The following is a 12,737-nucleotide window of genomic DNA, read 5'->3' as shown; positions in this document are numbered from 1 at the left end:
TTCTAATGTAAAAATAGGGGCCACAATGGAAATAAGTCCCAGCCTTTATTTATTTTTATTTTATTTATTTATTTAGTTTACTTCTTTTAAGGGGTGGGTCAGCTTAATATTGCAGAAAGATCGTTGCTTCCATCAATGTAATTGTCTACATCATTTCCAAACCCCCATATATTTTGGGGGTAAATATATATATATCCTTATACATACACATATGCATACTTATACACATATATACATACACATACCCATATAGATATACATACTTTTAAAAGAATATACCTTTATTATTCCCCGCAAACCCTACCACCCTTCCCCCAATTGGAGTAAACTAATAAACACTTAGGGTTCTAACTTTAGTTTACACATTTTATACACATATTAAAGACACAATCTATTTGACAATAGTTATATTTTGTTTGTTTTTAGTCCTTCCTCTATTTCTGATGTCCATCCAGTTTGATTTCTATTTATAACTGTGCTATTTCACAACATTTCTGAACCTATATACATTTTACACCCCCGTATGTTTTACATTGGTTATCTTGTTATTAGTCCCACCCTTCAGCTCCATTCAACCCCTCCCATCTATCTCTCAACATCATCCATTTTGGATTTATTTTTGCCATATATTTTTCAACTGTGTTGTGATGCAACTGTGCTGTGATTAAGTCCCCGCCTTTATTGTGGAATCCTAGTCACTTAAAATAATATTTTGTGCTGTGTGTAAATGTATGTTTTTTAACTGACAAATCAAATCAATCAATCGATCCAAACTGTGCAACGGCCATTGGATGAATGGAAGGAGACATCTGTTGCAAAATACCAAAAACGTTAATGACATTCAGAGATTGTCAAGCCAAGCCTTCATTACTGGGTAGGCCTATAAGGTAGGGAGGGATGTATTTTCTGTCTGTCAAGATTGACATGGTCTATTTATGGTGGTGTTAAAAACACAAACCATGATATTGAGGTGCCAAAAGTTGGAATGCTTGTTTATTGGTTGTGTGGTGCACTGGCGCAGAAACCTGTTGGTGGAAAATTTGTTGCAAAAATATTAAAGAATTATAAATATGGTATGAAAATGTAAAACAAATCTGATTTCCAACTTTGAACTAATGAAACAGGCAGGAAAAGTGTGCTTGTTCGTGGTGGTCAGCAAACCCTCAACGTTCTGGCCAGTAGCCCTGCGTGGCATCGACAGTGCTACAAAAGCATGTTGAAGTGGCAAAGTCGATATTCACGTTTATAAACACAGGGTTGCTACAGTTATTGTTATTTGTGGTTGTGAACATTATTTAGAGTTCATTCTGTGGGAGGAAGGTTATGTCACGAATTCCGTTTCATGAGTCTGTTTTTTGCCTATGTTCTGTCCTGGAGAGTTTTTCCGGCGTCCTGGAACGCACCCTGTCTGGTTGCCGGGCAATGTAGCCAGTTGGGGTTTCTGATTACCCGCACCTGTATCCCATCAGCTATCTGCACACCTGGTCCTGATCATCATCTCTCCTCTTCATAAGCCCGGACCTGACATCCATTCCCTGCCGGATCGTTAGCCATGAACAGTATGTTGTGCCAGAGTATCAGCCTCAAGTTGGATAGAAGTTGTTTTGTTGTTTGTCTTGAACTTACCTCTGTTTGTTCTGTCTTCAGTTACTCACCCGGATCATTTACCCCATTCCCGCCTGGTCGACAGAAGATTCCGCTTCCCCATTGGATCCACCTATTTACTCCCATCAACTCATCACCGCTACCCGCTACACCACCTGGATATATCTACCCATTCACTTGTAAATAAATACTCACCTTTTTCCTACTCTCCTTGTCCTGGTCTGCTTCTGGGTTCGACTTTGAAGAATCGTGACAGGTTATGCAATTGTTTTTACAGTACAAGGGGAGGGTAATGTGAAGAGAGAAAAAAATACATTGGGGAGGGGGGTGCATTTGTTTTTTAAGGACACATGCACCCCCCCCCCCCCCCCCCCCCCCCAAACTCATCACCAAGATAGGGACCCTGGTACTGAACCCCTCCCTCCATATTACTAAGAACTTAACATGGTCCACACACACCCAGGCTGAAAAGATTTGGCATGGGCTCTTGGATCCTCAAAGTTCTGCAGCTGCACCATAGTTGGCATCTTGACTAGCTGCATCACCGCTTGATATAGCAAATGCATCGTCCTTGGCCGCTAAGTGCTACAGAGGGTGGTGCGGACAGAGGGTGGTGGGGCCGAGCTCTCTGCCATCCAGAACCTCTATATCAGACGGCGTCAGAGGAAGGCCCGAAAAATTGCCAAAGACTTCAGCCACCCAATCCATAGATTGTTCACTCTGCTACAATCCAGCCAAAGGAGCATTTGCTCTCGGAACAACAGACTCCGAGACAGCTTCTACCCTCAAGCCATAAGACCGCTAAAAAGCCAGGCTGCTAAATAGTCAATGGTACCCAAACTATCTGCACTGACTCTATCTTGCACTGACCCTACGCACACTCACTAGACTACACTATATGCACACTCACTCACACACACTACATTGACACTCCCACACAAAACCCACACACATAGACTACATGCACACACACTTTTACACTCATCATTTGCTGCTGCTACTCTGTTCTTTATTTTACTCTTATCTATCCTGATGCCTAGTCACGTTACCTTCCCTTCATGGACATATCTACCTAAAATACCTCATTCTTCTGCACATTAATCTGTTCTTGAGTATTTTATTTTATTCATCGTGTTACTATTTTATTATTATCTATAAACTCTGCATTATTGAGAGTCTCGTAAGGAAGCATTTCACTGTTGTATTCGGTGCATGTGACATAAAATTTGATTTCATTTGATATTTTTCTACATTCTGGGAAAGTTAAAAAAAAGTGTGACTGAAAACAATGTTCTCAGAACTTCCAGTTCCTGGCATTCTAGGAATGTAAAAATATATATTATTTTACACATTACATCAGTAAGTTCTTTAAATTCTGTTCTCAGAACATTAAGGAAACGTTCTGTAAAAACCACAACAAAACTTTAGTAACGTTCAGAGAACGTTCTAAGAATGTTATTTAAAAACATATACATTCTTTTCTCAGCATCAACAAAACTCATTTTATTCTCTATCTTGTTAAGTGTGTTCATGTTTGTCGACAGCTATCACTAATTGGCCACACCTGATCTAATGAGTGCTTGTTTCCTTTGAAATGAGGTCTGTTTGAATAGACTAAAATGAACAGCTTTGTATGCGTAAATAAACATGGTTAGCTAGCTCCATCCTGGTGGTGCAGTGGACTAATTTCACAAATTTTCATATCACTGACTCTAGGTCACGATAAAAAAAAGAAATGTGTCTGCCTGATTAATGGCTTAGGAAATGTATTTCCATGTGGCTCAGTTGGTTGAGCATGGTGCTTGTAATGTCAGGTTTATGGGTTTGATTCTCACGGGGGACCAGTATGAAAACATATGCACTATCCTGTAGGTCAGTCTGAATAAGAGCATCTGCTAAATGTTCCTGTCTGTAAAGTTAACCTCAAACAAGCTAGCCATGTTATTAAACGTCTTACGTGAACATTTTCAGGAAGTTATTCAAAAACCTCCAAATAACCTATGATTTCCCTTCTCAGCGTTAATAAAACCTCCCAGGAAAACTTTTAAGGAACCAGACTAAAACATTCGCAGAACCTCCCTGTAAACTAAAAATAAGCACTTCCAGAACAGGCTAAATGTTCCCTTCTGTTCTCATAATGTTTTTAAAAAAAACGTTCTGTTATACCGGTCTGGCTATACCGGTATGGCTTCATTCCCACAAACAATGTCAAACCAAAAACATACATTCCCACAACTTCCAAGGAACCAGCCTGAAGGGTTCCCACTTATGCTGCCTAATAGCTAGCTATTCTTGTGGCACAACTGGTAAGATGTTCGTGGATGTTGGTCATGTGTGCTATCTACTAAGATAATTATCTTAGATTATAATCACAGCCGTGTATATCCCCCCCAAGCAGACACCTCAACGGCCCTTGGACTTAATGTAAACTGGAAACCACATAACCTCCATTTATTGTAGCTGGGGATTTCAACAAAACTAATCTAAAAACAAGGCTCCCTTAATTTTATCAGCATATCGAATGCGCGACCCAGGCTGGCAGCATTCTGGATCATTGTTACTCTAACTTCCGCGAAGCATACAAAGCCCTCCCTCTCCCTCCTTTCGGAAAATCTGACCACAGAGTCCATTTTGTTGCTCCCAGCCTATAGACAGAAACTAAAACAGGAAACGCTTGTGCTCAGGTCTGTTCAATGCTGGTCCGACCAATCTGATTCCACGCTTCAAGATTGCTTCGATCACATGGACTGGGATATGTTCCGGATAGCCTCAGACAACAACATTGATGTATTCGCTGATTCAGTGAGTGAGTTTATTAGCAAGTGCATCGGTGATGTTGTACCCACGGTGACTATTAAAACCTTCCCCAAACAGAAACCGTGGATTGATGGCAGCATTCGCGCAATACTGAAAGCGCGAACCACTGCTTTTAATCATGGCAAGGTGACCAGAAACATGACCAAATACAAACAGTGTAGCTATTCCCTCCGCAAGGCAATTAAACAAGCTAAGCATCAGTATGGAGACAAAGTAAAGTTGCAATTCAACGGCTCAGGTACGAGACGTATGTGGCAGGGTCTACAGTCAACTACTACTCACAAAAAGAAAAGCGGCCCCGTTACGGACATCGACGTCTTGCTCCCAGACAAACTAAACAACTGCTTTCTCGCTTTGAGGACAATACAGTGCCACTGAGGGCTCTCCTTCACTGCAGCAAACGTGTCAACCCTCGCAAGGCTGCCGGCCCAGATAGCATCCCTAGCCACGTCCTCAGAGCATGCGCAGACCAGCTGGCTGGTGTGTTTACGGACATATTCAATCAATCCCTATCCCAGTCTGCTGTTCCCACATGCTCCAAGAGGGCCACCATTATTCCTGTTCCCAAGAATGCTAAGGTAACTGAGCTAAACAACTATTTCCCCGTAGCACTCACTTCCGTCATCATGAAGTGCTTTGAGAGACTGGTCAAGGATCATATTACCTCCACCCTACCTGACACCCTAGACCCACTCCAATTTGAGTTACCGTCCCAATAGGTTCACAGACGATGCAATCACACTCACACTGCACACTGCCCTAACCCATCTGGACAAGAGGAATAACTATGTAAGAATGCTGTTCATCGATTACAGCTCAGTATTTAACACCATTGTACCCTCCAAACTCATCATTAAGCTAGAGACCCTGGGTCTCGACCCTGCCCCGTGCAACTGGGTCCTGAACTTTCTGACAGGCCGCCCCCAGGTGGTGAGAGTAGGAAACAACATCTCCAAGCTGCTGATCCTCAACACTGGGGTCCCACACTAGTCACTTTAAACAATGCCACTTTATATAATGTTTACATACCCTACATTACTCATCTCATATGTATATACTGTACTCTATACCATCTACTGCATCTTGCCTATGCCGCACGACCATCCATATATGTACATAGTATGTACATATTCTTTTTCATTCCTTTACACTTGTGTGTATAAGGTAGTTGTTGTGAAATTGTTAGATTACTTGTTAGATATTACTGCACGTCGGAACTAGAAACACAAGCATTTTGCTACACTCGCATTAACATCTGCTAACCATGTGACCAATAAAATTTGATTTGATTTGATTACTGCCACTTATGTATGAAATGTGTTTTTTCGTTTGCTCTTTAGGGTCTTCATTTGATTGATTGATGCTCTCATCTTGCTCTCATTAGGAGCTGCTTAGTAAAACACATTTGAACAAGCATTATGTTGACCATATGTTGTTTTTGATGCCTGTAAATGTCTAATTTTGCTCAGGGGTTCATTGGGGGAGCCTATATTATCACTGAACTGGGCCATTCTAGCTGATATCCTCCTGGTGAGTTTGATTCACTGCAATTTGAAGAGTCACACGATATCAAAATGCATTAACCAGTCAGTATCAGTGAGTTAGCCATAAGTTCTTGCAGGGGCCACATTTTGAAATAGTAATTCTGGCCCCCGACCCAGTTTTATCATTGGAATGTGACACCAAACGATGTGCTTTAGGACCATGCGGATGCCTCCGAGCAGTCAGGTAGGCTGTTTGGTGTGTTTATCCAACTGGATATCTACAAATATATAGTTATCGGAATGCACAACTCGTCTGTCCTTGTCATGGATGGGCTATTGCAGCAGACGACCACACCGGGTTACACTCCTATCAGCTAAAAGCGAGAAGAAGCAGCTCCAGTGGGCATGCAATCATCAACACTGGACAACTGAGGAGTGGATCTATCAAAATCTATCAGCCCTACCGTAGGGTTTGTATGTCAGTGAACAGTGACAACCAGGGTTGGGGTCAATTCCAATTTCAAATGTTTTTCATTCAATTCTCATTGAATTTACATAAAATAAATGGAATTGAGTGCAACCCTGGTACTACTGCCTCTTCTCCTGTCTGTAGATCTCTGATGCTCTGAGTAGACACCAGCCTGACTCTCATGCATGTAGTTTCCTTAGTCTGGAGTTCAGTTTCCTGCTGTGCTGCTTCATAGGGGTCTTCTTTCTCATGACATCCCTCTATATTACAAAAGACAGGAAGGACACCCAGCTACTCATTGCAGGTACTATAACTCTTGATGATGGATTGGCTTCATATAGGTATATGATTGATGTATGTTTTGATTGTATGTTTTTCAACTAAACATTATAGAATTGTGAGGGTTATCCACTTATTGAATTTTTTGAATCACTGTTAAATAAATTAGTTGATTCTATTTGGATTGCTGTATGCCAAACAGTTTTACATCCAACCTTTTATGTTCTGGAAGTATGATGCAAAGCCAAATGTTATACTTTTAACTTTAAATTGTGTGTGTGTGTGCAGGTGTACGCTTGCGTACATGTGTGTGTACGTGCATGCAGGTGTGTCAACGTGTGTGTATTCTTGCACACGTGCATGTGTGAGGCTGGCAGTGGACTAAGAACCCTAGGTATGTGTTTGGTCATTGTGTTATCTAGCATTGGTGCTGGACAGAGTCATGCCACATGATGGTGATGCTTGCTCAAGGCCTGGACAGAAGCTCTCTTTGTCCTCCTCACCTTTCCTCTGAGCCAAAGCAACACCCTTCCTCTCAGATCCTGCTCTTTCTCACACCATAGAGACGACAAGTTCGTACACACACACACACACACACCATCAGTACAGCTCGTTGATTAGGTTAAAAGAGAATCAGACAGTGAGGGTGCAATGCTCCCTCCACACTCAGAGGAAGACAACATTGTATTGTAAGTTTAGCATCTTGTTAGTTTACTATCTCAGCTACCTCACCTCCTCTTCAGTCTTAGGGTCTGTGTTTATCAGTCTGGCACAAAACAGAACCACAATTGTGATCTAAGACCCAACACTTCAGAAGATAAGATATTACCTTTTCCTGCAATGGGCTTAATCATGGTCACAGAGTGTTTCTTGGTAGTCTTAAACAAATATAATTTGAAACAAAAGTATACACCTCATAGACAGGGCTTAAAAAAAGAAGAAACCCGTATCATGTCAGATATAGTTGAAATGTGTAAAATGTTGAGTTTGCATACCAATATTACACTTTATATACATCACATAAGACTGAAATATAACAAAACCGTTTGACAGAGAAACACCGGATTTTCGACTGGTTTAAAAAAAATGTTTATTAATTATGAAATTATGAAAAATATGAATACAATTCCACCCATGAGGCCACTTGGTAATTTGTCAGATTTTGGACCTGTACGCATATCAGTCATCTGCAAAGGGAATATTTCACATGCATGATGCCATCTAATTAGCCTTTGCATGCCAGCCAGGAAAGCTCTCTTATTCATTTGTGATACTGTTTGTTTGGGTCTCCATCTTACTGTACCCATCTCTGTGTGTTTCAGGGGTGTTCCAGTACATTCTCCCACTCAGCTTGTCCACACGGCAGGCTCCAAAGATTGCTGAGGTGAAATTGAGATCCTTGGAGAAGATTGTATATCTGCAAGAGGAAGGTATGTTAGGTTGTGGTATGTGACCAAACGGAGAGTTGGGGTGACTGACTGTAGTACCCCACAGGGAAACTCTATATGAGAAAAGTTTATATAGAAACACTCCAAAGTTGCACACTGATCCAAAGAACATTTGTTGTATCCATGCTAGCCAGACTTTGTTTTAAATAATGTGCCTTTTATTACAAATACATTTTTTAAGTATTTACATTTTCTGTATTTTTATTTCTAACCACATCAATGTGTTTCATCTCTCACAACCTTAATTGAAATACACTGTAAATACACCTTGTAGTGACCCGAACCCTTTCCCCTTTAAATCCAAACCGACCACTGAACAACCCAATTACTATGGGGAACAGCACTTGAAAAAACACTTGAAAAACAGTTTAGGACCACTGGAGGAATCTACCAACCCAGACGTTTTGAATTTTTTTGTAGGAAAGTTCTAGATTGACATGTCCCTCCCCAGGCTCAAGCCTCCCTCTCCCTCTCCCATCCAGCAGCCAGTTGCTTCTTGCTATTGAGGACAGAAGGGGACCTGGGGCTAGGCTATAGCATGAGCACCTGGGTTTGAGATGGAGGCTTCTCCACTCCACCTTAGTGTGCAAGGGAGTCCCCTCCCAATTCTCACTCTCCTCTAACCTGATCAAGCCACCAATTAAAATAACTGCAAAAATGATGAGAATAATGACCACGTGGTACAGACGTGGAGTTTAGTTGTTGTTGTTGAGAATGTATGCATGTGTGTTTCTATCGAAGTACTTTTTTTCAATTTAAAGTCCCAATGTGCTTTGAGTGTCTGCTGGAAAAGTGTGCCTTTAATCCACTAGATGCCGATGTTTCATCAGGAAAACATAAACTGCAGTTATTCACAATCAGATAGCCATGCTGGCTGTAGCACAGTTCAGTTTAAAGATCCAGTGCAGTCAAACACATGATTTTACTGTGTTTTATATGCACTGAGTGTACAAAACATTCCTAATATTGAGTTGCAGCCCCTTTTCCCCTCAGAATAGCCTAAATTCGTCAAGGCATGGACACTACAAGGTGTCTAAAGTGTTCCATAGGGATGCTGAACCATGTTGACTCCAATGCTTCCCACAGTTGTGTCAAGTTAGCTGGATGTCCTTAGGGTGGTGGACCATTCTTGACACACACGGGAAACTGTTGAGTGTGAAACCCCCAGCAGCGTTGCAGTTCTTGACACACTCAAACTGGTGCGCCTGGCACCTACTGCCATACCCCTCCCCTGTTCAAAGGCACTTCATATTTTGTCTTGACCATTCATCCTTTGAATGGCATGCACATAATCCATGTCTCAATTGTCTCAAGGCTTAAAAATCCTACTTTAACGTGTCTCCTCTCCTTCATCTACACTGATTGAAGTGGATTTAATAAGTGACATCAAAAAGGATCATAGCTTTAACGTGGATTCACCTGGTCCGTCTACAGCGTGTAATGGAAAATGCATGTTTTGTACACTCAGTGTTAATTTCCACACTATGAGGTTGGAATAATACTGTGAAATTGAGAAAATTATGATAATGGCCTTTTAGTGTAAGAGCTATTTGAAAAAGATATCCTGAAATTTCCGCCTGTTTTGGTCGGATGGAGCTTTGGCCTTTCCATTGTGACATCACCATGCGGTAAATTAGTTTATAGAACAATAATAAAAACCTTTCTGCCAATAACAGCACCTTTTTCCCTCCCCACTCAGACCACTCCCAGACAGTCCTTGCAAAATTCTTGCTTGAGAAATTGCTCTTTGCTAAGAAGCTATTTTTGTTTCTTTTGACCATTTTAATTGAAACCAATCACAGCAAGGTACTTAATTGTTCCCCAGATATGATTTTATATTAAGATAAAAACGGCTGCATTGTACCTTTTAAGCTGAGCAGGATTTAAGAGAAACAGTGGAGAAAATACAGTCGAAGTCGGAAGTTTACATACACTAAGGTTGGAGTCATTAAAACTCGTTTTTTAACCACTCCACAAATTTCTTGTTAATAAACTATTGTTTTAGCAAGTCGGTTAGGACATCTACTTTGCACATGACACAATACATTTTTCCAACAATTGTTTACAGAAAGATTATTTCACTTATAATTTACTGTATGACAATTCCACTGGGTCAGAAGTCGACATACATTAAATTGACTGTGCCTTTAAACAGCTTGGAAACTTCCAGAAAATTATATCATGGCTTTAGAAGCTTCTGATAGGCTAATTGACCTAATTTGAGTCAATTGGAGGTGTACCTGTGGATGTATTTCCAGGCCTAACTTCAAACTCAGTGCCTCTTTGCTTGACATCATGGGAAAATCCAAAGAAATCAGCCAAGACCTCAGAAAAAACATTTGTAGACCTCCACAAGTCTGGTTCATCCTTGGGAGCAATTTCCAAACGCCTGAAGGTACCACGTTCATCTGTACAAACAATAGTACGCAAGAGTAAACACCATGGGACCACGCAGCCGTCATACCGCTCAGGAAGGAGACGCATTCTGTCTCCTAGAGATGAACGTACTTTGGTGCGAAAAGTGCAAATCAATCCAAGAACAACAGCAAAGGACCTTGTGAAGATGCTGGAGGAAACCGGTACAAAAGTATCTCTATCCACAGTAAAAATGAGTCCTATATCGACATAACCTGAAAGGGCGCTCAGCAAGGAAGAAGCCACTGCTCCAAAATTGACATAAAAAAGCCAGACTACGGTTTGCAACTGCACATAGGGACAAAGATTGTACTTTTTGGAGAAATGTCCTCTGGTCTGATGAAACAAAAATATAACTGTTTGGCCATAATGACCATCGTTATGTTTGGAGGAAAAAGGGGGAGGCTTGCAAGGCGAAGAACACCATTCCAACCGTGAAGCACGGGGGTGGCAGCATCATGTTGTGTGGGTGCTTTGCTGCAGGAAGGACTGATGCACTTCACAAAATAGATGGCATCATGAGGAAAGAAAATGATGTGGATATATTGAAGCAACATCTCAAGACATCAGTCGGGAAGCTAAAGCTTGGTCGCAAATGAGTCTTCCAAATGAACAATGACCCCAAGCATACTTCCCAAGTTGTGGCAAAATGGCTTAAGGACAACAAAGTCAAGGTATTGGAGTGGCCATCACAAGGCCCTGAATTTTTACTAGGATTAAATGTCAGGAATTGTGAAAAACTGAGTTTAAATATATTTGCCTAAGGTGTATGTAAACTTCCGACTTCAACTGTAAATAATGTGTTATTTCATAGTTTTGATGTCTTCACTATTATTCTACACTGTAGAAAATAGTACAAATAAAGAAAAACCCTGGAATGAGTAGGTGTGTCAACTTGTGACTGGTACTGTATATCGGGGGCCCTTCAGGGGTGCGTGCTCAGTCCCCTCCTGTACTCCCTTGTTCACTCATGACTGCACGGCCAGGCACGACTCCAACACCATCATTAAGTTTGCCGATGACACAACCGATGTAGGCCTGATCAACAACGAGACAGCCTATAGGGAGGAGGTCAGAGACCTGGCCGTGTCGTGCCAGGACAGCAACCTCTCCCTCAACGTGATCAAGACAAAGGAGATGATTGTGGACCGCAGGAAAAGGAGGACCAAGCACGCCCCCATTCTCATCGACGGGGCTGTAGTGGAGCAGGTTGAGCGCTTCAAGTTCCTTGGGGTCCACATCACCAACAAACGAACCTGGTCCAAGCACACCAAGACAGTCATGAAGAGGGTACAACAAAACGTATTCCCCCTCAGGAGACTGAAAAGATTTGGCATGGGGTCCTCAGATCCTCAAAATGTTCTACGGCTACGGAGACTGGTTTCATCGCTGTCTGGTATGGCAACTGCTCGGCCTCTGACCGCAAGGCACTACAGGGTAGTGTGTACGGCCCAGTACATCACTGGGGCCAAGCTTCCTGCCATCCAGGACCTCTTTACCAGGCGGTGGAGGAAGGCCCTAAAAATTGGTGAACACTCCAGCCACCCTAGTCATAGACTGTTCTCTCTGCTACCGCATGGCAAGCGATACCGGAGTGCCAAGTCTAGTTCCAAGAGGCTTCTAAACAGCTTCTACCCCCGAGCCATAACTACTGAACATCTAATCAAATGGCTACCAAAACTATTTGCATTGCCACCCCCCTCTTTTACGCTACTGCTACTCTCTGTCATTATCTATGCATAAGTCAATTACCTTGACTAACCGGTTCCCCCCGCACATTGACTCTGTACCGGTACCCCCTGTATATAGCCTCGCTATTGTTATTTTACTGCTGGTCTTAATTATTTGTTAATTGTTTTTCTTATTCTTATTTTTTGGTTTTTATTTTTTAACTGCATTGTTGGTTAAGTGCTTTAAGCATTTCACTGTAAGGTCTACTCCACCTGTTGTATTTGGCTCATGTGACAAATATAATTTGATTTGATTTGCTAAAACTGTCTGATAATCATAAGCTGCTATTTATCGCTGACAAGCTGGTGTCACTAATGTGCATTCTGAACAGATAATGAAGCTCAGAGAAAATAACCGTTTTTCGGTACAATTTGGTGAAAATGCTGATGCCTTCAGAAAGCCTTGGTTTCCCATCGTTACATTATACTTTGATCCACAAAAACACAGACCTTGTTTGAAGTGATTCTAAAATCTCCTATGGGAAAAATG

Source organism: Oncorhynchus mykiss, chromosome 12, assembly GCF_013265735.2.
Source record: "Oncorhynchus mykiss isolate Arlee chromosome 12, USDA_OmykA_1.1, whole genome shotgun sequence".
NCBI classification, from domain to species: Eukaryota; Metazoa; Chordata; class Actinopteri; order Salmoniformes; family Salmonidae; genus Oncorhynchus; species Oncorhynchus mykiss.
This window is presented reverse-complemented; position numbering follows the sequence as displayed.